Source organism: Peromyscus eremicus, unplaced genomic scaffold, assembly GCF_949786415.1.
Source record: "Peromyscus eremicus unplaced genomic scaffold, PerEre_H2_v1 PerEre#2#unplaced_291, whole genome shotgun sequence".
NCBI lineage: Eukaryota > Metazoa > Chordata > Mammalia > Rodentia > Cricetidae > Peromyscus > Peromyscus eremicus.
In genome coordinates this window covers 28207-53322 of record NW_026734527.1, presented here as the reverse complement: position 1 = coordinate 53322, position 25116 = coordinate 28207, and the positions used below count along the sequence as shown (strand labels likewise).

Sequence of the window (25116 nt, the reverse complement as noted above, 5' to 3'; positions counted from 1 at the left end):
GAAATTAAAAATGACCTTAATAAAATGATAGAGATCTTTAAAGAGGAAAAATTCCCTTAAAGAATTCAAGGAAAAGCCAAACAAAAAATTGGAAGAAATCAGTAAATCCCTTAAAGAAAGCCAAGAGAGAACAATTAAACAGGTGAGGGACAGTTCAAGACCTGAAAACTGAAATCAATACAATAAAAAAGACACAAACTGAGGGAATGCTGGAAGTGGAAAATCTGAGTAAATGAACAGGAACTATAGATGCAAGCATAACCAACAGAATGCAAGAGATGGAAGATAAGATCTCAGGCATTGAAGGTAAGACAGAGAAAATAGATTCATCAGTCAAAGAAAACAGTAAAGCCAACAAAATCATGACTCAAAATGTCTAAGAAATTTGGGATACCATGAAAAGACCAAACCTAAGAATAATAGGGATAGAAGAAGGGGAAGAATAACAACTCAAAGGCACAGAAAATATTTTCAACAAAATCATAGAAGAAAACTTTCCCAACCTAAAGAAGGAAATGCCTATAAAGATACAAGAAGGTTACAGAACATCAAATAGACTTGATCCAAAAAAAAGTCCTCTCACCACATAATAATCAAACAACTAAACATACAGAATAAAGAAAAAATATTAAGAGCTTCAAAGGAAAAATGCCAAGTAACGGCCGGGCGGTGGTGGCGCATGCCTTTAATCCCAGCACTCGGGAGGCAGAGCCAGGAGGATCTCTGTGAGTTTGAGGCCAGCCTGGTCTACAGAGCGAGATCCAGGAAAGGCACAAAGCTACACAGAGAAACCCTGTCTCGAAAAACCAAAAAAAAAAAAAAAAGGCCAAGTAACATATAAAGGCAGACCCATGAGAATAACACCTGACTTCTCAATGGAGACTCTAAAAGCCAGAAGGTTTTTATGCAAACATTATGCAGACACTAAGAGACCATGGATGCCAGCCCAGACTATTATACCCAGCAAAACTCTCAATCAACACTCAATCACTGTTTCTTTTCATAAACATTGCTTCTTTCCTCATTCCACTGAATGCAAATGGATACACAAATGCTCAATTCTCAAGCACATTGCACACATACTTCTTGATCAATGACGTTCAAGGAGTCTCAATACACACAGCACTTTTAGCATGAAGTGTCTTGTCAATAATTGTAACTGGAGCAGCTGATTGGACCAACATAATTCTTCACAGATTTGGAAACAATACTTAACTTTACATGGAAAAAAATCCTAGGTTTTGATTGAAGATAATGGAAATAATGCTGTTATTAATTATAAGCACATTTGTTTGGGTGTGTATATGTGTGTATTTATGTTGGGTAATATAGCTAAGATTAAAATTAATGAACAACATGGTAAAAAAATTGCAAATGGACCTTTTTATCCTCACAGATGTGTTGGGATAGGTTCACTGGCTTCATCTTCCTGGGAATGTGTCTGGCTTCTCGGTAAGCACAACTCGAGGTAGGTAGGACTTTAAAAAGCTTCCAGTGATGTTGTGTTTTTACTTGCCCAATGTTTGGCACTGTATGTCCCAATCAACTCATATCATATATATATATATGTGATAATTATATGGAGAACTTAACAAAGGAGCCTGTTGTCTTGGGGCACGTTTTTAGTCCCAGCACTGAGGAGGCTGAGGTAAAAGAACTCTGTGATTTCATGGTTAGCATGATCTATATAGCAAGTGCCAGAACTATATTGAGAGACCATATCTCAATAAACAAAACAAAATGAAACAAAACAAAGACACAATTAAAAAAATCTTCCAAGGACATTACATTTTCACCTGTTCTTTTTTGAAAGTGTGAATCCTTGATGTCATATTTCCTATGAGAATGTTTGTCAGATGGAGCAGCAAAAATATAAATAAAGAATATGTTTGTGATAGTGCTCTGACAGCTACTCAGTGAACTCACATATCAGTCAACATCAGTGTTCACAAATATTGGATGGTGTTTGTTGGGATCATGGTCTCAAACTGTGATTCCATGAGTTTTGTGTAGACACCAGTTTCATTCATTCAAAAAACTGAACCCAAATGTCATTCTCTCTCTCTCTCTCTCTCTCTCTCTCTCTCTCTCTCTCTCTCTCTCTCTTTTTCTCTTTTCTTATCTGTTTGTTCCTTTCTTCCTTTCTTATCTGTTTGTTCCTTTCTTCCTTTCTTCTCTTCTATCCTTCCTTCCTTCCTTCTTTTTTTCATATTTGTCCATAACATACTTTTCCTATGAATGAAGCAAAAAAGCATAATCCTATATCTTAGAGGATTTTTTATAAATAAAATACAACTTAGAATACAATAGGTACAGCAAAAACTATTCAGTAAGGTTCTCAACAGTTTCCTTGAACTACTTTAGCAAAATCAAACCTCTGTTGATTCTCTGAGGGAACATACTTATTGGTAACATTTAAGAGGTCAGCACACATTTTCCTTGGTTGTGGTTGTACATATTGATTATTGATGTTTATCTTAGTGCATATGACTTTAGGGATGTATTATTGTCTTCCTAACAATTGGCATGAAAAATTTTTTTGAAATGATCTAAAAATTTTGATATCTAGAAAAACACTTGAGAGTAACTCCTCAGAAGGCCAAATAGTAGGAAAACAACCAGTGTGGGTTGCATTTTGTATCAGTTACTCCTATTTACTACAATAAGACCATTTTTGAGACAGATTTTTTATTACTACTTATTATGGAATCCTTTATGAGAGGACTCAGATTTTGAGAAATGACAAGTGGCCCTGTGCTAGTTTGTAAAATGGCAGTGGTCCATTGTTGTTAGTGGAAGTGTTTGGGACGGCCTAATCTTAGAATACTGTGTTCAGCCCTGTCGTTTTGACTTTTAGTGTGTTGACCTACTTGCATTTGCTTGCACTCAGGATTATGTTTTATTTTGTTCAAAGATGACTCTTTGGTTTTCTTGCAATCTTTCTTCTCTTTAGTGATCAATTTCCAGAAGTTTTTTTTTTTATTTTCAATTTCTTTCCTAATCCCTGTGAATCACATGAGTTGGAGTAGAGACAACTTCTTTCATCACTCTTGGTTCTGTACTTCCATCCTCTCCATAGTCGCAATTGCCTCCAGAAAAGTCTGGAATGTGCTTATTCTTTTTGCTGTGCCTATAACAGTCCTCTACTTTTTTTTTCACAAAAGATACAATATATCCTCATTTGCCTTCTCCTGAATGCCTCATCTCAACCTAAATTACCTGATTCTCCTGATTTTCTGAGATGATAGGGGATCTCCCAAGGTTGAAATTGACCTGTAGAATTATATTTTGTGCTCATAAGTTAATTGATCATGGGCTGCTATTGGGCATTTCTAGGTAATCTGCAGGTAAAAGTTTCCATGATTGTTACTGGATGATGTAAAAATTTATGTGATTATTCTTTAAAGTGGGATGATTGGAGCCTTGTGTTACTTTCCCCTTCCATGTGAGCATGTGTGTTCATGTCATTATTGAGATTTTTTATGCAGTCATCTTGAGATGTCATAGGCATAGCTTTCCCAACATTTTAGAAGATGCAATCTCACAACAGATACATCTTTCTATGGCTCTTAAAAATCTTTCTGCCTCTGCTATCTCAATGTTCCTTGAGTCTTGGATGCAGGAGTTGTATTGTGGGTGTATCACTGGGACTTGGCACAACACAACAACACCATTAGTTGTTGTCTGTTTTTGATCACTAATGCTTTTTCTGTTTTTTACCTTTGGATTAGCTGTATTTTCTTTGTAGTGAACTATTGCATTGAGAAGTTTTTTTTTCCTTTAGTGATTAGAGCTACAAGTAATGAAGGAATTGCTTTGAGTACAAGAAAATAGGCCCTACATTTTTATCTAGCACCAAATTGTAAACATTGAAATCATGTATGTACAAGTAACATTAGATAGAATGAGCTGATTTTATATATATCTATATAAATATCTGGTGTGTGTGTGTGTGTGTGTGTGTGTGTGTGTATATATATATATATATATATATATATATATATATATATATATATATATATATATACAAAAACATAGACATACATACATTTACATGTAACAAAAATTAAAGAAAAAGAGGCCACTGGCCAAGAATTTAAGAGTTTGGGTTTATGTAGGTACTGGGTAGTAGTTGGAGGGAAGAAAAGCACAATGATGCAATGATACTTTTATTTCAAAAATTAAAGAGATGCAACTATAACTTATAAAAATTATTTACCTTCTATAACACAGATTAAATTATAATTCTACACATTGCATCTTCTCAAAATAGTTACATACAGAATAGAATGTTGGAAAAAATTTAAAGTGTGATTATTGGTGGGTAAAGCTATGTTTGTCCCACTTAAGCAAATGTGTCCCTTACATCACTGTTTATACTAGCATTCACAGACATTTGCAAGGCCTGAGATTCCTGGTTTCTCTATAAAAGTCCCCAAATTTGGTACTGTCAACATTTTCTTCTTTACATTGATTATATTTTTATTTTGTTTGGATTTATTTTTTATTTTTTATGTTTTGCTAGGTTACAAAGCAGCAAGTTTCCTTAAGGTATTTTCATACTTACTATTTTGATAGATCCAACCCCTTTGCTTCCCCCATTTATCTTCTGTCATCCCAGCTTTTAAAGTCCAGTGTACACAATTCTTTCCTTCACTTTCAAAACACATGTGTTGTTTTACCGTCCTGATTACACTTTGACATACTCTTATGGGCCCCTTTCAAGTTTCCGGGATGCAATCCACATTCACTCCCACGTTAACACACATTTCTTAAAAATTAGAAGCTGTGAAGTCATATTCATGACAGTGGTATCCGCTTCTCCTGGCCTGTATTGCATCAGTTAACAGAGTATTTTCTATGTCTTCTGCAGCCATTTCCTAGGGTGTTCTACATGAAAGTGCACAGGAAAGTAGAGCCTATATTTAGTAGTTCCTAAGGTCTCAGCTCATCTCCCCATTCTGTATAAACTTCTTCAGAATAGTATAAAATTCTTCTAGAATAGACTACAATGCCAATTATACCCCTGCTCTTGATTGACAGCTGACTGTGCCCTCGTGTGTGATAAGTGTGAGGGACAAGAGTGATCTACCTGGGGCTGCACAGTACAGCCAGCTGGTGTGTGTCTGTTCTTAAAGTTGATTTCTTTTACAACATGATTAGCAAATATGAGTATATTCTGAAAGATTTACTTTGTTTGTTTTCACTCCTTGTAACATTCCTTTTTCAAATGGACCAACATCCCATCATCCCGATTGTTGCATTTTCTAGGAAAGTTGATGTCTATTCTTCCATCAACACTTGCATTCTGAAGAACTGAGACATTTCAAAGTAACAAACATGGAAAGTAACTACTCATGTTAAAATTTTGGGAATAAGGTATTTTTGTGTGTTCTATGCTGGCCTTGAACTTATGAATTTAAAGGAACCTCAATTTTGACCTCTATGTAGCTCCATGGATTAATGGCATCTTCCTTCACCTCTGGCTATAATCATTTGCCATTATTCATTTGAGCTGAGAAATAGTGTGGCCATATTCTTAAGGATATTGTACTGAATCACAAAATGAATATCTGGAATCTGGCTATCAGAATCATTTTCTTATCACAAACAATCCTGGGAATTCTGGGAAATCTCTCTCTTATGTTCTACTATCTAGACTCTTACTACAGAGAACACACATTAAAGCCCACAGATTTGATTCTCATGCATCTAATGGCATCCAATGCCTTGGTTATTCTCTCTGCAGGAGTACCCCAAACAATGGTAGTTTGGGGATTAAAGCCGTTCTTGAATGATTTTGGATGTCAGCTCCTACTGTACATTCAAGGATTTGCTCGAAGTGTGTCCATTGGCACCACCTGCCTCTTGAGTGTCTTCCAGGCCATGACCATCAGTTCTAGGAAATCCTGTTGGAATGATAACAAAGTCAAAGCTTCAAAGTACATTGACTGCTCCATTTCCCTACTTTGGGTATTCTACATGGTGATACGTTTCATTTTTCTTATGTACACATTTATCAAAATGAATAGCAAAAACATGACAAGAAATTGAGATTTTGGATATTGCTCTACTACAGGACATGATGAAATCATTAACTCACTCTACACAACATTGGTGATGTGCCCTGAATTATTTTTTGCTGTGCTCATCACCTGGTCCAGTGCCTCAATGATTGTCATTCTCTACAGACACAAGCAGAGGGTTCAAAATATCCGTAGCTGTCATGGTTCTAGTAGAAACTCCCCTGAGTCCAGAGCAACACAGAACATCCTGGTCCTGGTGTCTACATTTCTGGCTTTTTATACTCTCTCCACCATCTTGCGAGGCTGCATTGCTCTATTGTATAATCCCAGTTGGTGGCTGGTGTACATTTCTCGCCTCACTTCTCTTTGTTTTCCATGTTTTGGACCCTTTGTTTTTATGAGACATTACTCGGTTTTGTCCATATTCAGTTTTGTATGGTTAAGAAAAAAATGTTCTCATAATTTTATCATAACAATGTAAAATATAAGTTTTTCTTATCTTCCACATTTTTCTCAATTATTACCTTATGAATTCAACAAAGAAAGTTAAGGTTTTAGCATCTAGTCTTACTAAGACTGCTAAAAATGAGTACGGGAATTTTGTCAGATGGTTGAATTAGAAGCCTACATGAGCTGATGATACTGTGTTTACCACACTGTAATCTTTCAGATAGTAGAGTTTTTCCTTTGCCCAGATGATGCACAAAGAAGCCAGTAAGTTGTTGCCAATAGAGCTAAGTTTCTTGTGGCTCTCTTTCTCTCATGGAATCTTGACTGCCTGTTTGCTTCTGTACAGACACTTGTATATACTGCACTCTAACTGCAAGGCATACTGAAACCATGGTGGGCCATATATTGTGGTCCTGGTGGACCTTGTCCCATGACAGCTGCTCTAGCATGCTCCAGGACCAGAAATCTTCTTCAGTGATCATTTCCCAGACACGTTGATTTCAGCTGCACCAGAAAACAAACAAACAAACAAAAAAAAACTGTTTGGCTGTTCTTAACCTTATAGCTACACTCCTCAACAAAGTCTGTGAAGATGAGCATCTTCTTGAGCCACATAGAACAAAAACTGTGACTACTATCTTTCACTTTGTACCAAAACCAATTAAAAATGAATGATGCTTATGAGATAATCTTTAATTTTGTTAGATAGCGTTCTTTCCTTTTTATCTTTATTACATATAGATTTTTTCTCATACTATATTACCTAATTACAGTTTCCTCTCACCTTACTCTTCTTAGTTACACCCACACCCTCTCCCATATAAATCTATTCCCTTTTGGTTTCTCATTAGAAAAATGAGGCTTCAGAGAGATAACTAAAAAAAAAAAACTTAACACAATAAGATATAATAAGAAATGTAGTTGCATTCCTGCTGAGCTGCACCTGGCCTGGCTCCAGAGAGTAGCACCTAGCCCTAGTCCATCTTTTGTTTAGCAGAAATCTTTTGTTTCTCTTATCCTTTATGAGAATCTTGTCTCAGAGTCTCCCAAGGATACAAAGGTCTATGTAAAACTCTGTTCAGGAAATTTGGAAAACCATGGTACCTGAGAAATTGAGGAATTTGCACTTGGCATTGTATTATTGGGAGCTCCTTTTAAGTTTATTTTGAGCATAGGAAAATTATCTGGCTAAACTGTAATGGATAGAAATAGAAATGCCTGAGGCAAAGGGAAGAAATGCCTCAGTTCTTTGAGGCTAGACCCCCTTACAGCCATGAAAGGCTAGATTCATCCTTAAGATTCCTCTGAGTCTTTTACGTGGACCCACACACCCATGTAACAACACACAGTGACATTTGGCACTCAATGTGGGGCTTGAAGAAGGACAAAGAATCTGAAGAAGGACAGAGGAGCTGGCCGTCTTAAGAACTGGAGGGTGCATTCTCAGGGTAAGAAGACTCTAGGATTGGCAGGGTCATAGGGAATTTAAACTCCCCATCTCAGGAGCAACAAAATGTACAGTTGCTAATGTTTGTCAAAATAAAAAGTGATAACTGCACAATTTTTAAAATAGAATTACAATGGTTCCTGAAATAGGAAATAAGTCAAGAAAAAGACCTTTCTCAATAGATAAAAGGGAAAGGAAAAAATTAAAAAAAAGAATTCCCCCAATAGGGAAGAGAGAAGAAAAGGAAATAAAAGTAAATTTCCAAATAGAAAAAGGAGAAAATTTTAATCAAGAAAAAAGGATTTTTCTGGAAAAAGGGTAAAAATATTAAAACTAGGCTTTAAGATTATAGGCCCTGTAAAAGAAAAAGAAGGAAAGAAAAAAGCCTCTTCCCAGTTGTAATAGAGGAAGAAAAGGCTCTTTCCTATATAAAAATTTCAGGATAGCTAAAATTCTGAGCTCTTTCTACCTGGGAGCACAGAATGCTGGCATCTGAATTACAAAGAATTTATAGGTGGGCTCACTGCAGCAGCCTGAACAGCAAGCCCAGAGTATAGACTTCTATTGTCTGGTTGCTTAACTTTGGTTTAAATGTTTTTTATTTTTCCCTCAGAGTTGGAATTACTCAATATTAAAGATCCTTTCCTGGGAAATATTTTCTGTTTTCCCCTTATGATGGGAATAACTCATTATGAGTATTCCCTTCATGTGAGAAAGAGGAAGTTTAAATGGGCTCAACTTCTGGTGAAGAATGGTTTGGGTCAGGACATGGAATGCTAAGTCAATGCAATTTGAGTTTCTAGAGATATTAATCATTCAGTGTATAGAGGATGTTCTTCTCTTTTGATTGTATAATAAATGTTTGATTTTCATGGTAGGTAAGCTAAAGGAACAGGATTCACAATTTTAAACTATATATTGGGTATGCTCTTATCTGTTGATCATTATTGATAATTTGTCTCTGCTCTTTAAGTTGCTTTCTACAAATTATTGATTAAATTATATAGAAGTATAACACCTTAAACAGATTATGTTGTTAGCTTATTAAATAATGCTTTATACTTCTCAGTAATGTTGGTATATTATGTCTGCACAAGTTACTTTTCTAAAGCTGGGGACAAAATACCTGAAAGAACAACATGCCAGGTGTTTTATTTTGCTCTTATTTGAAGCCTGCTGAGGAGCTAGCTTGTGCTCTGAGCCCTTTGTCAGGTCTCATGAAGCTTGTGTCCTAGAACCCTGGCTAAGTGAGTAAAGGAATGAAGAAAGGACAGACTCACAGACACACATACAATGAATTTTAGATAGAGTGGTGTTCTCTTGTCCAGCTACCACTGCAGCCTCGAACCTCATCATATTAACTAAGTACAACCCATGGCAAAATGTGACTTTTCTCCATAAAGGTGTGTGTATGTGAGCAGTCAGGCTGTTAATATCTGAGCTGAGGAAATCTACTTGTCAATTTTCTCACATACAGGCATTTATTCACAAACTCTCAGAATCCAAAGGGAAGCTTTGCCAATCCTCTTTAACCTAGCTCATATGGATAATGGTTATTCCAATTTACCATGCACCAATTGGTGGTAGAATCCTTAAGAGAGCATGTCTGTGCCAAAATACATTTAGTCTGGTGCTGTGGGATGATCTGTATGGCAAATGTGTTGCTCTGATTGGTTAGTAAATAAAACACTGATTGGACAGTAGTCAGGCAGGAGGAAGTATAGGCGGGACAAGGAGAAGAATTCTGGGAAATGGAAGGCTGAGTCAGAGACACTGCCAGCCGCCACCATGACAGACAGCATGTGAAGATGCCGGTAAGCCATGAGCCATGTGGCAAGGTATAGATGTATAGAAATGGATTAATTTAAGCTATAAGAACAGTTAGCAAGAAGCCTGCCACTGCCATACAGTTTGTAAGCAATATAAGTCTATGTGTTTACTTGGTTGAGTCTGAGCGGCTGTGGGACTGACGGGTGAGAAAGATTTGTCCTGACTGTGGGCCAGGCAGGAAAACTAGCTACAAATGGTGCCCAACGTGTTGGCAAGAGTTTCCACCTAAAACTTGAGAAAAGATTCTAAAATGGAGCTAAAAACAGCTTCCTAATTGTCTCTCTCAAATGAGCGGTAGCTGCTGATTTGTGCTACTGGTAGGTTCCTAAAGTGCGTGCTCGACCTGCCATAAGGTGGGAATAAGGCCTCTGCAAGTGGCACATTAAGCTGCATAGTGGATTTAGCCTTTGCTAGTACAAAACAAAAAAAAGAGGTTTCTGGGCTACATGCTGCTTGGATGAAAGCATAGACCCACAATAGCTCCCAGAGCTGGCCGGAAATGTACCACTGCCATGTTGGGAAGCTGAGGTGGGTGGAGCTAGTAGCTATAGCACCATTTCAGTCTTACAAATGCTGCAGTTTAAAGCAATAGATTCACAATAAGACAGATTCAGATGTAATAGTTTACAATGTGTGTAAAATATATGTAGGCTTGACAGAGACAAAAAAGGTGATATATACAGTTATATAAACAAATACATAGTTTTAAAAAATAAAGTCTTTAAAGAGACAGTAAAATTAATATAAAAATAAGCCACATGAAGATGAATATTACACAGAGAACTGGATTGTGTTTTCTTTGGGATTTTTAACTGCAGAAAAACATTTGATTGTAAAAGCTGTTGAGTTATGCCAAAATGTAAATTTTAAAGGTACCTTGACTTCAAAATTTTGATATAAGGATATGTTGCTTTGGAAAAGAGTCTCTGCTTTTGTTTCCACAGAAAGCAAGAGGCTATGGATTTGTTCCAGATTAAGATACATCAGGTTTGACCAGCCAAGACCCCCTGAAAGGTCTCCGATGACACCATGGCACAGATGATCCAACATCCAGAATGGTTTGAAGACAACTGGCTCAGACAATATAGCCTCATGAACTATTCCATAATCCTAAAATTTTCTTTGTATCCCCATAAGATACAGCACCCCCCTCCAGCAGGAAGTAGTAAGAGAAGCTACGCCCAAATCCCCAAATTATATGTAATTTTACTTTGTTAAGGTTAAAACCTTCTTTTTTGAAAAAAAAAAAAGAAAAAAGAAAAGGGGAAGTGCTGTGGGATGTTCTGTATGGCAAATGTGTTGCTCTTATTGGTTAGTAAATAAAACACTGATTGGCCAATAGTCAGGCAGAAGGAAGTATAGGCAGGACAAGGAGGAGAAGAATTCTGGGAAATGGAAGGCTGAGTCAGAGAAACTGCCAGCTGCCGCCATGACAGACAGCATGTGAAGATGCCGGTAAGCCACGAGCTCTGTTTTACAATAAGGACCATATTTTTAAAAAAATTTTCCCCAGATTTTCATCCCATCATTATAAAATTAACTTGTTTACCTCAGTGGACTTCTGCTTCTCAGTTGCAGACCACACCAGTGATCAGAAGAACTGGTGACTGTCATACTTGCCAGCTGAGCTGCCCTAATACCTAGGTTTGGCTCCCTAAGACTTATTCCACCACCAACTCCCTCCAACCCCATTACTGGCCCAGAAGCAGGGACTTGTCCCCAACTCTGGCATGACAAACTTTTCTGAATTTCCTCTATTCATGTACAGGCCATACAATTCTGAAAATAGATGACTGACCCACATGCCAGATGAAGTGACCACTCACTAGATTCAGCTACCTAAATCTCCCTTCAAGGTCTCCCCTCTCTCATCTCAACAACTTTCCAGTGGCCAGACCTCTGCCTACAACTCCTGCAACTTCCATTGCTCAGCTATTGCTGAAGCCACAGCACTCAGAAGAACAGAGACTCCATGCTGAACCAAAGGCTAAGCTAGACAGGACAGCCCCCAACTTGTGGGGGCAGTGTGACCTATGATCAGGGAAAATTGCTCCTGATCAGAGCAATCTCACTGGCTGTGAGAAACCAAGGCCACAAAGAACAGAAGACCAAAGAGATAACAGAAACAAAGAAACAAACACCCACCCATCAAAGACAAACTCAGAAATCAGCACCTAGACCTAAAATCAACCCAAATCCAGATGCATAAATGCCACTAAAAGAATACAATTGACAACATCTGTGTAATAATTCACCACCAGAATCCAGCTATCCTACTGTAGCAACACATGAATATCCCAATGCATCTGAAGCACAAGAAAACTACCTTAAAAACAATTTTATGAAGATGATAGAGATTCTTAAAGAGGAAATGAAAAGATCCCTTAAAGAAATCCAGGAAAACACAAACAAAGAATTGGAGGAAATCAATACGTCCCTTAAATAAAACCAAGAAATTAAAGAAAAAATACAACCAGGCCAAGGAAACTTTTCAAGACATAAAAATCAAAATAGAAGCAATGAAGAAAATAAAAACTGAGGGATTTCTGGAAATAGAAAATCTGGGTAAGTGAACAGGAACTATAGACACAAATATCATCAACAGAACACAAGAAATGGAGGAGAAAATCTCAGATGTTGAAGACATGATAGCTAAAATAGATTCATTAGTCAAAGCAAATATTAAATCTAAACAATTCCTATCACAAAACTTCCAAGAAATATGGCAAATGAAGAGATGGCCAAACCTAAGCATAATAGAAACAGAACAAGAAGAATCCCTCGTCAAAAATCCAGAAAAATATAGTTAACAAAATCACAGAAGAAAGATTCTTAACCTAAGGAAAAACAGGCCTGTAACACTACAAGAAGCTTACAGAATACCTCATATATTTGATCAGAAAAGTAATTTCCCACACCACATAATGATGAAAACACTGAACATGTAGAATAAGGGCACATATTAGAAGCTTCAAGGGAAAGAGGGCAAGAAACATATAAAGACAGACTTGTTAGAATTACACCCAATTTCTCAATGGAGACTCTAAAAGCCAGATGGGCTTGGACAGATGTCCTAGAGACTCTAAAAGAACATGGATACAGGCCCACACTACTACACCCAGCAAAATTTTCATTGAATATAGATGGAAAAATGAGATATTTGATGACAAAGTAAAATTAAATGATATATACTCACCAATCCATCCCTATAGAGGTTACTAGAAGGAAAACAACAAAAGAAATTTAAGTAGACCAAAAAAACACAGGAAGTGATAATCTCACACCTACGAAATACACAAAATGTAAATACACACACAGACATGCACAATCACACACACACACACACACACAAAAAAAAAACCACCACCACCACCACCAACAACAACAACAACAGTAACAAAATAACAAGAATTAACAATTATTGTTCATTAATATCACTCAATGTGAGTGGACTAATTCCTCATTAAAAAGACATAGGCAAACAGAATGGATGAGCAAACAGAATCCATCCTTCTGCTGCTTACAAAAACATACCTCAACATTAAAGACTCCACATCTAACAAAGCACTAATACCACAAATATATAAAGAAATCAAGAAAGTAAACATCAACAAACTAATAATTTATTTAAAAATGGGGTGCTGATCTAAACAGAATTCTCAACAGAAGAATCTGAAATGGATGAGCAACACTTAAAGAAATGTTCAACATCCTTTACAAGCAGTGAAATGCAATTCAAAATGACTCATAAACTCTATCTTTTACCTATCAGAATGGCTAAGATCAATCCCACAAGTGACATCTTATGCTAGTGAGGATGTAGAGCAAGGTAACAATCCTCCACTGCTGGTGGGAGGTCAAGCTTGTATAGCCACTATTGAAATAAATATGTTGGTTTTTTAGAAAATTGGGAAACTTTCTACCTCAAGACCATAACACTCCTTGGCATATACCCAAAGATATTCCATCCTATCACAAGGACACTTGCTCAACAATGTTCACAACAGCTTCACTCATCATAGTCAGAAGCTAGAAAAACCTAGATGTCACCTAAGTAAAGAAGGGATAAAGAAAATGTTGTACATTTACAGAATGGAGTATTACTCTGCTGTTAAAAACAGTGACATCACTCTTACAGCTGATAAACACCTTCAGTAATGTGGCAGTATACAAGATTAACTCAAAAAAATCAATAGCCCTCCTATATACAAATGACAAATGAACTGAAAAAGAAATCAGAGAAACATCACCCTTTACAATAGCCACAAATAATATAAAATACCTTGGAGTAACTCTAACTAAGCAAGCAAAGGACCTGTATGGCAAGAACTCTAAGTCCCTGAAGAAAGAAATTGAAGAATATATCAGAAAATTGAAAGATCTCCCATGCTCATGGATAGGCAGAACTAATATAGTAAAAATGTTAATCTTACCAAAAGCAATCTACATATTCAATGCAATCCCCATCAAAATCCCAACACAATTCTTCACAAACCTGGAAAGATAAATACTCAACTTCATATGGAAAAACAAAGAACCCAGGATAGCCAAAAGAATCCTGTACAATAAAATAATCTCTGGAAGCATCACGATTCCTGACTTCAAGCTCTACTATAGAGCTACAGTAATAAAAACAGCTTGGTACTGGCATAAAACCCACATGTTGACCAATGGAAGCCAACTAAAGACCCTGACATTAATCCACACATGTATGAACACTTAACTTTTGACAAAGAAGCCAAAACTCTACAATGGAAAAAAGAAAGCATCTTCAACAAATGGTGCTGGCATAACTGGTTGTCAACATGAAGAAGAATGTAAATAGATCCATATCTGTCACTCTGCACAGAACTTCTGTCCAAGTGGATCAAAGATCTCAACATAAATCCAGTTACTCTTAACCTGATTAAAGAGAAAGTAGGAAGTAGTCTTGAAGGCACCGGCACCAGAGATCACTTCCTAAATATAACACCAGTAGCACAGACATTGAGAGCAACAATTAATAAATGGGACCTCTTGAAACTGAGAAGTTTTTGCAGGGCAAAGGGCATGGACAATAAGACAAACAACAGCCTACAGAATGAGAAAAGATCTTCACCAACCCCACATCTGACAGAGGACTGTTATCCAGAATATATAAAGAACTCAAGAAACAATACATCAAAATACCTAACAGTCCAATTAAAAAATGAGCTATAGAGCTAAACAGAGAATTCTCAACAGAAGAAACTCAAATGGCTGAAAGACATTTAAGGAACTGCTCAACATCCTTAGTCATCAGGGAAATGCAAATCAAAATGATTCTAAGATACCATTTCACACCCATCAGAATGGCTAATATCACAAATACTGAAGATAACTTATGTTGCAGAGGATGTGGAGCAAGGGGAACACTCTTCTACTGTTGACAGGAATGTACACTTGTACAGCCACTGTGGAAATCTGTATGGCAGTTTCTCAGAAAACTGGGAGTCAATCTTCCCAGCTATACCACTCTTGGGCATATACCCAAGGAATGCTCAATCATATCTCAAAGACACATGCTCAGCTATGTTCATAGCAGCATTGTTTGTAACAGCCAGAACCTGGAAACAACCCCGATATCCTTCAACTGAAGAATGGATAAAGAAACTATGGTACATATACACAATGTATTACTACTCAGCAGAGAAAAACAATGACATCATGAGGTTTGCAGGCAAATGGATGGAACTAGAAAAATCATCCTGAGTGAGGTAACCCAGACTCAGAAAGACAAACATGGTATGAACTCACTCATAAATAGATAGTAGATGTAAAGAAAAGGATAATCAGACTGCAATTCACAGCTCTAGGGAGGCTAGCTAGTAAAGAGTTCTCTAGGAAAGACACAGGGATTGCCCAGCGAGAGAGAAATGGATGAGATCTACATAAGCAAACTCAGGGTGAGGGGAGGTAATGGAGGGCAAGGGTCGTGGGGAGAGAGCTTAGGAGAGCAGGAGGTTCTAGCTGGATCAAGAACAGAGTGGGAGAACAAGGAAAGAGATACCATGATAAATGAAGACACCATGGGAATAGGAAGAATCAGAGTGCTAGAGAGGTCTCCAGAAATTCACAAAGCTGACTCCATTATAGACTACCGGCAATGGTTGAGATGGTACCTGAGCTGACCTACCCTGGTGATTGGATGGCCAAACACCCTAACTGTCATGATAGAAGCCTCATTCATGACTGATGGAAGCAGATGCAGAGATCCATGACCAAGAACCAGGCAGAGCTCCAGGAGTCTAGTCGATGAGAGAGGAGATGGATCATATGAGCAAGAGATATGGAGACCATGATTGGAAAAAGTACAGAGACAACTAGCCAAACTAGTGGAAACACATGAACTGTGAACCAATAGCTGAGGAGCCCCCATGGAACTGGACTAGGCCCTCTGGATAAGTGAGACAGCTGTTTAGCTTGAATTGTTTAGGGGGCCCCCAGGAAGTGAGACTGGGACCTGTCCTTAGTGCATGAACCAGCTTTCTGGAACCTAGTGCCAGTACTGAGACACTTTGCTCAGCCTTGGTGCAGGGAGGAGGGGATTGGACCTGCCTCAACTGGATGTACCAGGCTCTGCTGACTCCCCATGGGAGACCTTACCTTGGAGGAGGTGGGAATGGGGGTGGTTTGGAAGGGAAAGGCTGGAGAGTGGGAAGAGAGAGAATAGAGAATCCGTGGTTGATATGTAAAATGAATACAAAAATCTCTTAATAAAAAGAAAAATAAGTGACATTGTGAAATTTGCAGGCAATCTGAAAACAAAATTGATCTTGAAAAAAAAATCATCCTGATGAGGCAATCAAGACCCAGACAGAATAACATGGTATTTACTCACTTATAAGTGGATATTAGTTGTAACGTAAAAAATAATCAGGCTACCATCCACAGACCCATAGATGCTAAGTAACAGTGAAATTAATGAGGACACAAGGATCTCCCTGTAAAGGGAAAATAGAATAGATTTCACATATTTACTGGCAGCGGGTAGCGTTGGGATCAGTAGTGATCAAGTTGTGGGGAGGAAGGGAGAAAAATGGGAGAAACTACTAGAATTGGGGGCACATTTCAGAAATACTAATACAGTGCCACGAAAACACAATTGAATCTACCAGGGTAATCCTAACAACAACAAACCTGGTGCAATAAGCTGAACATCATGGAAGTAACTAACAATTTCATGAAGAACTCAAGGTTCACTTCCCACGATGGAACCCATGTATTAAGGTATTAACAGGGACGAGAATATGTGGCTAGGGGGTGCATAGACCCAGTGGTAAAACCACTGTATAAATACAAAGACCATCAGTATAATGATATTTGCCTGAATTTTGTGAATGTTGTTGCTTTTATTGGTTAGGTTTTTTCATGGCAGGGTTTCTCTCTGTAGCCTTGGCTGTCCTGGGACTCCCTCTGAAGACAAGGCTGGCTTCAAACTCAAAGGCATCTACCTGACTCTGTCTGCTAAGTTCTGGGATTAAAAGCAAGCACCAGCAAATGCCCAGCCATAATTTTGATCCAATTAAGCAAGTTTTTCTTGTGTGCACAGCAAAGCTGGTCCAGCAGCTGTGTCCCATAATGTGGGGCTTGGGAGAACAGCCACAATACAAATTTCTAGACTCCTTTTATATGGGAAAATCATAATCTTAGGGTTGCCTGTGGAATATGGCAACATAGGAACCTTGAATGCAAAAATATATGAGCAGATAAGTTTAAAATTAATTGGCAGAACATCTTGATGTTTGGGAAAGGATGGAGGTCAAAATAAAGTCAGAGTGCGGAACAAGTCAAATTCCAGAAACTAGAGAGTTGTATTTTACAGTAAAGAGAAATATATGTATTTTGATGTATTTTGACATTGCAACAAGATGGCCACCAAAATTAAGATAGAGCCAGCCTGGCTCAGCATGTGGGAAGAACCTAAGACTTATTTAGCTTAAAGGACATAGTAATACTGGTCACTAAACTTTTCTTTATGATGATCAATCAGTATATTTCTCAACCCTCATTAGAGAAGCTTCTTTTTACAGTCTGTACAGAGTGACACAGAGACCCACATTGTGCAAGGTACTGAGAATAAGGTATGCTGAAGTGTCCAGCTAAAAATAGGACATCTATACAAAACCTCTTCCTAAAAGAGTTAAGGATCATTATGAAAGAAGAGGCAGAAAGCAGGTTAAAGCCTTTCTGGTGATAGAAGATTATGAGGAAACTGGTTTTGTCCAGATAGAACAAAGATCTTACACTTGTTAATTTACTTGTTAGGACCCTATGCACAAAACCTGTACAAATTAATCTATAAATATCCCAGTAGAGTGGAGATGTTCAGGAAATCTCACTCTTAGCTGAAGAGCTAATGGTCACAGATGGTTTCTGAGAGAGGATGCGTCAGATTTCTAATTATTAGGGACTACTCATGATTCCATAGATGCCACTCTACTAGACACATAGTACTGTCACTAAGTAGACTTGGTGATTTTTAATTTTTGAGTCTTTTCCCTTGTGTTAAGGAGCACATGAAAATTGAAAGGAATTGTGTCGTGTGGATAAAAAAGGAACTGGAAGGAGATAGTCATTTGTGGACTTGACTAACAACATATACATGTACAAAACACTCAAATGTTCTAAGTCATAAGTGATATAAATATTCTAAAAGTTAACTGTGTTGGTTTGTGTTGGAAGAAGTCAGTGAAGTGTGGAATCCATAGAGACACAGAGACTCTAACTTTCTCATGAATCTGAACTCAAAGTTTCTTGCACCTTCCCCAGGTGCCCTGGTCAGCCTTCAGGGATCATGAAAACTCAGTGCCTCTTCAAAACACTTTATCACTTTGGATAAAATCACTAGGATCTCTAAAGGGCCTTTGCTAATTAACAACCAGAACTTTTTCATAAATGATCTAGATTCCCAAAGCGAGATCTGTCACTGTCATTGCCAACGCAGTTGAAATGAAAATTGCAGTTCTGGAGGGAGGTAAGGTCACAAAGTCATAGGCCTCTACATCTGCCTTGTTATAACTCTCCCACAATGATGCTTATTAATGAGACTAGATCTGCCAATGAACCCACCATCCTGCAGAGACAAGAAGCTAGGTGAGTGCCTTGTATTTCAGTCTGAGTGGCAGAGTCAGCAAAGAAGGAAGGCCTGAGTAAGTGTTCCTATCCGGTAAGGGGCTGGAGATAGAAACAGATCCATGGAATAGACAAAGAAGGCATAAGAATAATTGCATAGTAAAAGATGAATTAGAAAGATCAAGCATTCCTAACCATGTCTCTATTTTTTTCTTAATGTAATATAAGTCCCCAACCATGGGTGACTTTGGGTAAAACCAGGATAATGCAGCCCATCTGTGAATGTGCTGAAAGTTTGTGGTAATAAGACAATGTGATAATTTGTGGTGGTACTGTGTTCCCCAAAATATTGTGTACCCTAATAAATTTACCTGGGGTCAGAGAACAGAAAAGCCACCAGATACTTAAGATAGGCAGTGATAGCACACGCCTTTAATCCTAGCATTCCAGATGCAGAAATCCATGTGTTCAAGGATACAGCCAAGCCTGGTGACTCATCACGCCTTTAATCCCAGAAAGCAAGCCTTTAATCCCAGGGAGTGGTCGTAGAAAGCAGAAAGGTATATAAGGCATGAGGACCAGAGACTAGAAGCTTTTGGCTGGTTAAGCGTTCAGGCTTTTGAGCAACAATTCAGCTGAGACCCATTCTGGATGAGGACTCAGTGGTTTCTAGTCTGAGGAGACAAGACCAGCTGAGGATCTGGCGAGGTGAGGTAGATGTGGCTTGTTCTGGTTCTCTGATCTTCCAGTTCACCCCAATACCTGGCTCAGGTTTGATTTTATTAATAAGAGCTTTTAAGACTCCTGCTACAATAATTCACCTCAGCTAACATGATGTGTAGAATCTCTTTTCAGTATTATTATTTTACCTGAATTACCTTGGTTTCATGTAAACTTTAGAATGGAAAGATAAGAAGCACACATCCCTGGGAAGTGCAGGATATGACTAAGATTGTGAAGTAAAAAGTTTATATGTGGCACTAAATTTATGATCTGGTTATAGAAGCAATAACTGAATCTGTATTGAACGGCCATTGTTAAAATGACTGATTTGAAGACTCTACCTCTTGAATTTGAAAAAGGAAAATGGAAGAGAAGGTCCATTATGAATATCAGACGAAAGCAGCCAGTACAATGTTTATCTTGAGTTATTGCCCCTGGTTTCATCATACTCTATTTTTAATCACAATCCGATGGCATGTCTTCACTCACTGTTTTTTCATGCTAAAGGAAGACAGAGCCTTGTGTGTGATGTTCCAGGGTTCTGTCAACTAAATTGGCACTAACATTTAGTATGCTATATCTCACTGTCCAATATTTAAGGTTTCACATTATTCAGATTGTACTTTATTATCTCACATGCCACTCCTCTCTTTGAATGCACTATAAATTTTATTGCAATAGATTCATCAATATAAGAATAAGCAAATAAGCCAGACATGTGGTGAAAACCTTTCATCCCAGGGCTTGGGAGGCAGAGGAAGGCATATCTCTGTGAATTTGAACCCAACAGGATTTACATAGTGAGTCTGAGGACAGCCATAGCTATATAGTAATACCCAGCCATGAAAAATTACAAAAAAATTCAGCAAGTGCATGCTCACATTTAAAAGAAGTGTTTAGGAACTTAATGTTCTTCTCATGCTATTATTTGTTAATTACATATTAGTATTTCTTGTCATATTTTGTACAGACTAATAGTGATAGTAATTCCTCTATATTACCCACTAAAGCCTTTACCTGTGTAATGACAAAAATTCATCTGTCTTGTAACATCATAAACAACATGTCTATCTTGTGCTTCTGACATCAAACTGGACTTAGGACAGTTTCCTGTCAGGTCAGACTGTACTGAGAACACTGCACTTTACTCAAAGCTCAGAAGCACTGGAACTTGACATGTCCTATGAGATAAACATTTACGTCAAAGTGAAAAGTTATGCCTGAAAAGATTTATATGTCTATCTTTATTTTGTGTGCATGTATGTTTTTGCCTGCATGTAACTGAGCTCTTTGGGTATGCAGTGCCTGCAGAGGCTAGTAGAGCATGAGGGAACCCCATGGAATTGGAGTTACAGGCACTTGTAAGGCACCATGTAGGTGCAGGGACCCAAACACAGAAACCTTACAGTGACAGCACAGTTTCCTTACCACTGAGCAACCTCTATTCCCCTCAAATGAAAACATATTAAAGCCAAAATATACAACAGAATACCAATATAGTGAAAAAAATCAACCACATGAGGAACACAAACTGCACAGAATTCTGGAACAGGTTTGAGACCATCCAACAAGGCTTTGTTAGCATTGACTGAGATGGCCTTGCTTGTGCCAAACTAGCCATGGTCTAGTCCCAATATTGACTTTGTCTAAAGCATTTTTAGTCCTGAAAGAGGCACATGCTCTTTGTGATTCTATGTTCAGTTCTTGGCAATGGAAATAATGTTACTGTCTATATTATACAGTTTTAAACATCAAAGAAGATGTCAAACTTAGAGTATAGCAGTGAATCATAAATTGTCATTGCTGTTTTCCACATATACATAAATTATATTTAACTCACAAAAATTGTATTTTCTATTATACAGTTAACTGTACAAAATTTTAAAAACTGAATATTTTCATGTAGAATACAGGATATCAAAGGATGTGACCACTGTGATCACACTATACCTTCAATACATGTACTTTTTTCATCTTCCTAGATTTGACAAGGTAGATGCACTGGCATCAATTCCATAGAAATGTTCCTGGACTCTCAGTAAGCACAACTTCAGGTATGTAGAACTTTCAAAAGCTTCCAGGGATGCTGAGTTTCATTTGTATCATAGTAAATATTGTATATCTTAAACTATGTCACAGTTGGCCCCTGCACTCCAGAGAGGTGTCCCCACCCCTCATCAGAGGCAAGGATGAAGTGATGCTGAAGGCATGGACATAAGGGATTTAACTCTGTCCCTCCTGAGGTGGGTGGCCATAGTGATCCAGAATGACCCTCTCAGTTACCAACCAGGCCCAAATTGTGCAATGGGTTTGGGCACCCTAGCACCTACCCCATTTAGGACATGCTGTAGCTTTGAAGAGACTGGTCCTATGAAACAATACTCCCATGATCTAAGACTCAAGGCAGCAATTCAGTATCCCAGAGAAGTTCCAGTGAGAATCCAATAATGGTGGTGTACAAGAAACCAGAGGCCTTGATCAAGACAAGTGACTCATGAATACATTTTATGCTCTTAACAATTTTTTTGTATAGCTGTAGATATATTCTGAATGATACGATAAATTTTTTATTAATCATCCTTTAGTTTTAGATAATATATGTTTTAAGAACTGATGTTTTTGAGTTTGGTTATGGCTATTAAAATTTTCTTCTTCTATACCAAGTCTAGAAAATATCAGTATATTTTTATTGTCTTATATTTTGCTTGATATTATTGGCTCTCACTTTCCATTGCTTCTCACAGGCCAAATATCCTTACCCATAATGCTGTCTATTCAATGATTATGAAGGCATATCCCACATACACATGTATGTGATGAAGCCTTTAGACATCTTATAATAGTATGCATTGTAAGTAATAATTTTTCCTGGCATTAACTTTGAGAAATTCTAGTTATGTGGTCTAGGCTGAGATGTTACTCCTGAGCTATAAGGAACATTCTGATTTTTTCTCTCTGTATATCTTTGGAGTCCTAATACTTTTCATTCATTTTGACTAGGGAAATGGATTTGGCCTTTGTCTAAAGAAAATCATATCCAATCACAGAATGGACTTCTGGAATATGACCATCAAAATCATTTTCTTGTCACAAACTATGGCTGGAATTCTGGGAAATTTCTCTCTTCTTTACTACTATCGAGCTCACTATGGAGAAAAAAAATTAAAGCCCACAGATTTGATTCACATGCACCTAACGGGAGCCAACTCTTTGATCATTCTCTCTAGAGGAGTGCCAAACACAATGGCAGCTTTTGGGTTGAAGCACTTTTTAAGCAATTCTGCATGTAGATTAATTTTGTACATTCAAAGAGTTGGCAGGAGTGTGTCCATTGCCACCACCTGCCTCTTGAGTGTCTTCCAAGTCATCACCATCAGTCACAAGTAATGCTGCTGTAAGGATCTAAAAGTCAAAGCATCAAAGTACATTGGCTGCTCCATTGCCCTCCTCTGGGTTTTATACATGTTGATAAATGTCATTTTCTTTGTGTACGCACTTTTTGAAAGGAATAGTAAAAATATAACAAGAAAACGAGATTTTGGATACTGTTCCACTGCAGGGAGAGATGAAATCAATGACTTACTCTATTCAGCACTGGTGGTGTGCCCTGAAATCTTCTTTTCTTTGCTCATGGCCTGGTCTAGTGGCTCCATGATTGTCATTCTGTACAGACACAAACAGAAGATTCATCACATCCGTAGCACTCGTGGTTCCAGTAGAATCTGCTTTGAGTCCAAAGCCACCCAGAACATTCTGGCCCTGGTGTCTACCTTTCTGGCTTTTTATACTCTCTCCTCCATCTTACAAGGCTGTGTTGCTCTTTTGTATAATCACAATTCATGGCTGGTGAACATTAACTACCTCACTTCTCTGGGTTTTCCCTGTTTTGCACCATTTGTTCTTATAAATCGTTACTCTGTGTTTTCTAGACTCAGTTTGGTCTGGATAAGGAATAAACTCTCTAATTCTTATTTTAAGTATGTAAATGATTTTGTTTTTTTTGGTTGTATCCAGGTGTTTACTCTACCTTCTCCCTCACAATGTCAGTACAGAAAGTGAAGGAGTTGGTGTCTTGTCCTTTAACAGTTGACCAAAATGATAAATTGGGAGTTTTGTCAGCTGGTTTAATTAGAAGCCTACATGAGTTTATCTCATTATAAGAGGACTATCTCACTTTTCGACTTATCCTTGCTAGACTTCCCTTTGTCCTGCTCATGTACAAGGGATCTAGCAAAACTCTCTCAATAAAGGTGACTTTCTTCCCACTCTCATTCTCTAGGGCACCCTGAGTGTTTAGATTTTCACAAACAGCTTATGGGTCCTACAGTCTAATGGCAAAGAAAACTGAAACCAAACCATGGCTGGTCCATTCACAACAGCTCTAGGCTGCACCAGTACCAGAAAAGTTTTTCAGCTTTAACTTCTCAAGTATCCTGCATTCAGCTGCACTAGAGACAATCAGGTTGGTTTGCAAAGCTTGTAGGAACAGTCCTCAACAAAGTCTGAGAAAGGGCATCTTACCTTACCACTTAGTGAAAAAATATAATCAATGGAAATGAATGATGTTTTTAATGTTATCTTGAATTTTATATGCCAACATGTTTTAGATTTTTTCATCTGTGTTCATCAGGGAGATTAGTCTGTAAATTTTCTTTCTTAATATTTAGTTTGGAATCACTGCAGTGCTATATTATTCAATAGTTTGGAAGCCAATTTGTAGTGAAACTGTGGAAATCAGTTTGGAGGCTTCTAAGAAAACTAAAAAAGGACTACTATTTGACACAGCTATTTGACTCTTGGGCCTATAACCAGAGAACCCTATATACTTACGCAGAGATATATCCAAATCCATTTTTATTGCTGCTGTCTTTATTATATCAAGTAAAGGGAGCCCAGCTTGATATCCATAAACAGATAAATCTATATCAGATTTATTTTCACACATAAAATGGACTATTGTTCAACTACAGTGATAGAAGAAATCACAAAAAGTGTAGGAAAGTTGATGGACTTATAATGAATATCATTAAAACACGTACCACGAACTCAGAAAGAAAGAAAAATCAAATCCTCTTCTTTGTATGCAGGTCCTATTCTATAAGTTTTAAATATTTATATGTAAGTAGATACGTTTAACTTTATTATGACACCTAGAAAGAAGATCCAAAACAGTAATATTAGGCAAAGTAGCAGTAAGTTAGTTATGTGAGACTATATCAAGTTAGTTTTTTTTTCTATCTTCAAATCTGCCAATTTCTTATTCTGCAGTGGATAAGGGCATAAAAATATATTTGTTAGTGACAGTGTAATACCCTAAGCAAAGCTCTATGGCTACAACATAGCTATTCTAACTGTACAGAACTAAATTGAAAGATACTGAAACTGGGTCTGGGCAAGTTTTCATTTGAGTGGCTATTTCATTGTAGATCTTTAATGCTTTTATTCATGGAGTTCATTACAATACAGTGATTTTAGTTTAAAATAAAATGGTATCACAACTTATCCAAAGATATAGGGATGGCTTAGCCAAAGCCAGCAGTATCATCT

General features: G+C 37.6%; 2 pseudogenes; both read left to right on the top strand.

Annotated features, from left to right (window-relative positions):
- Nucleotides 1-5556: 5556 nt before the first annotated feature.
- Nucleotides 5557-6507, top strand: LOC131901758 (vomeronasal type-1 receptor 4-like; annotated as a pseudogene).
- Nucleotides 6508-22617: 16110 nt separating this feature from the next.
- LOC131901753 (vomeronasal type-1 receptor 4-like) lies at nt 22618-23628 on the top strand (annotated as a pseudogene).
- Nucleotides 23629-25116: the final 1488 nt, after the last annotated feature.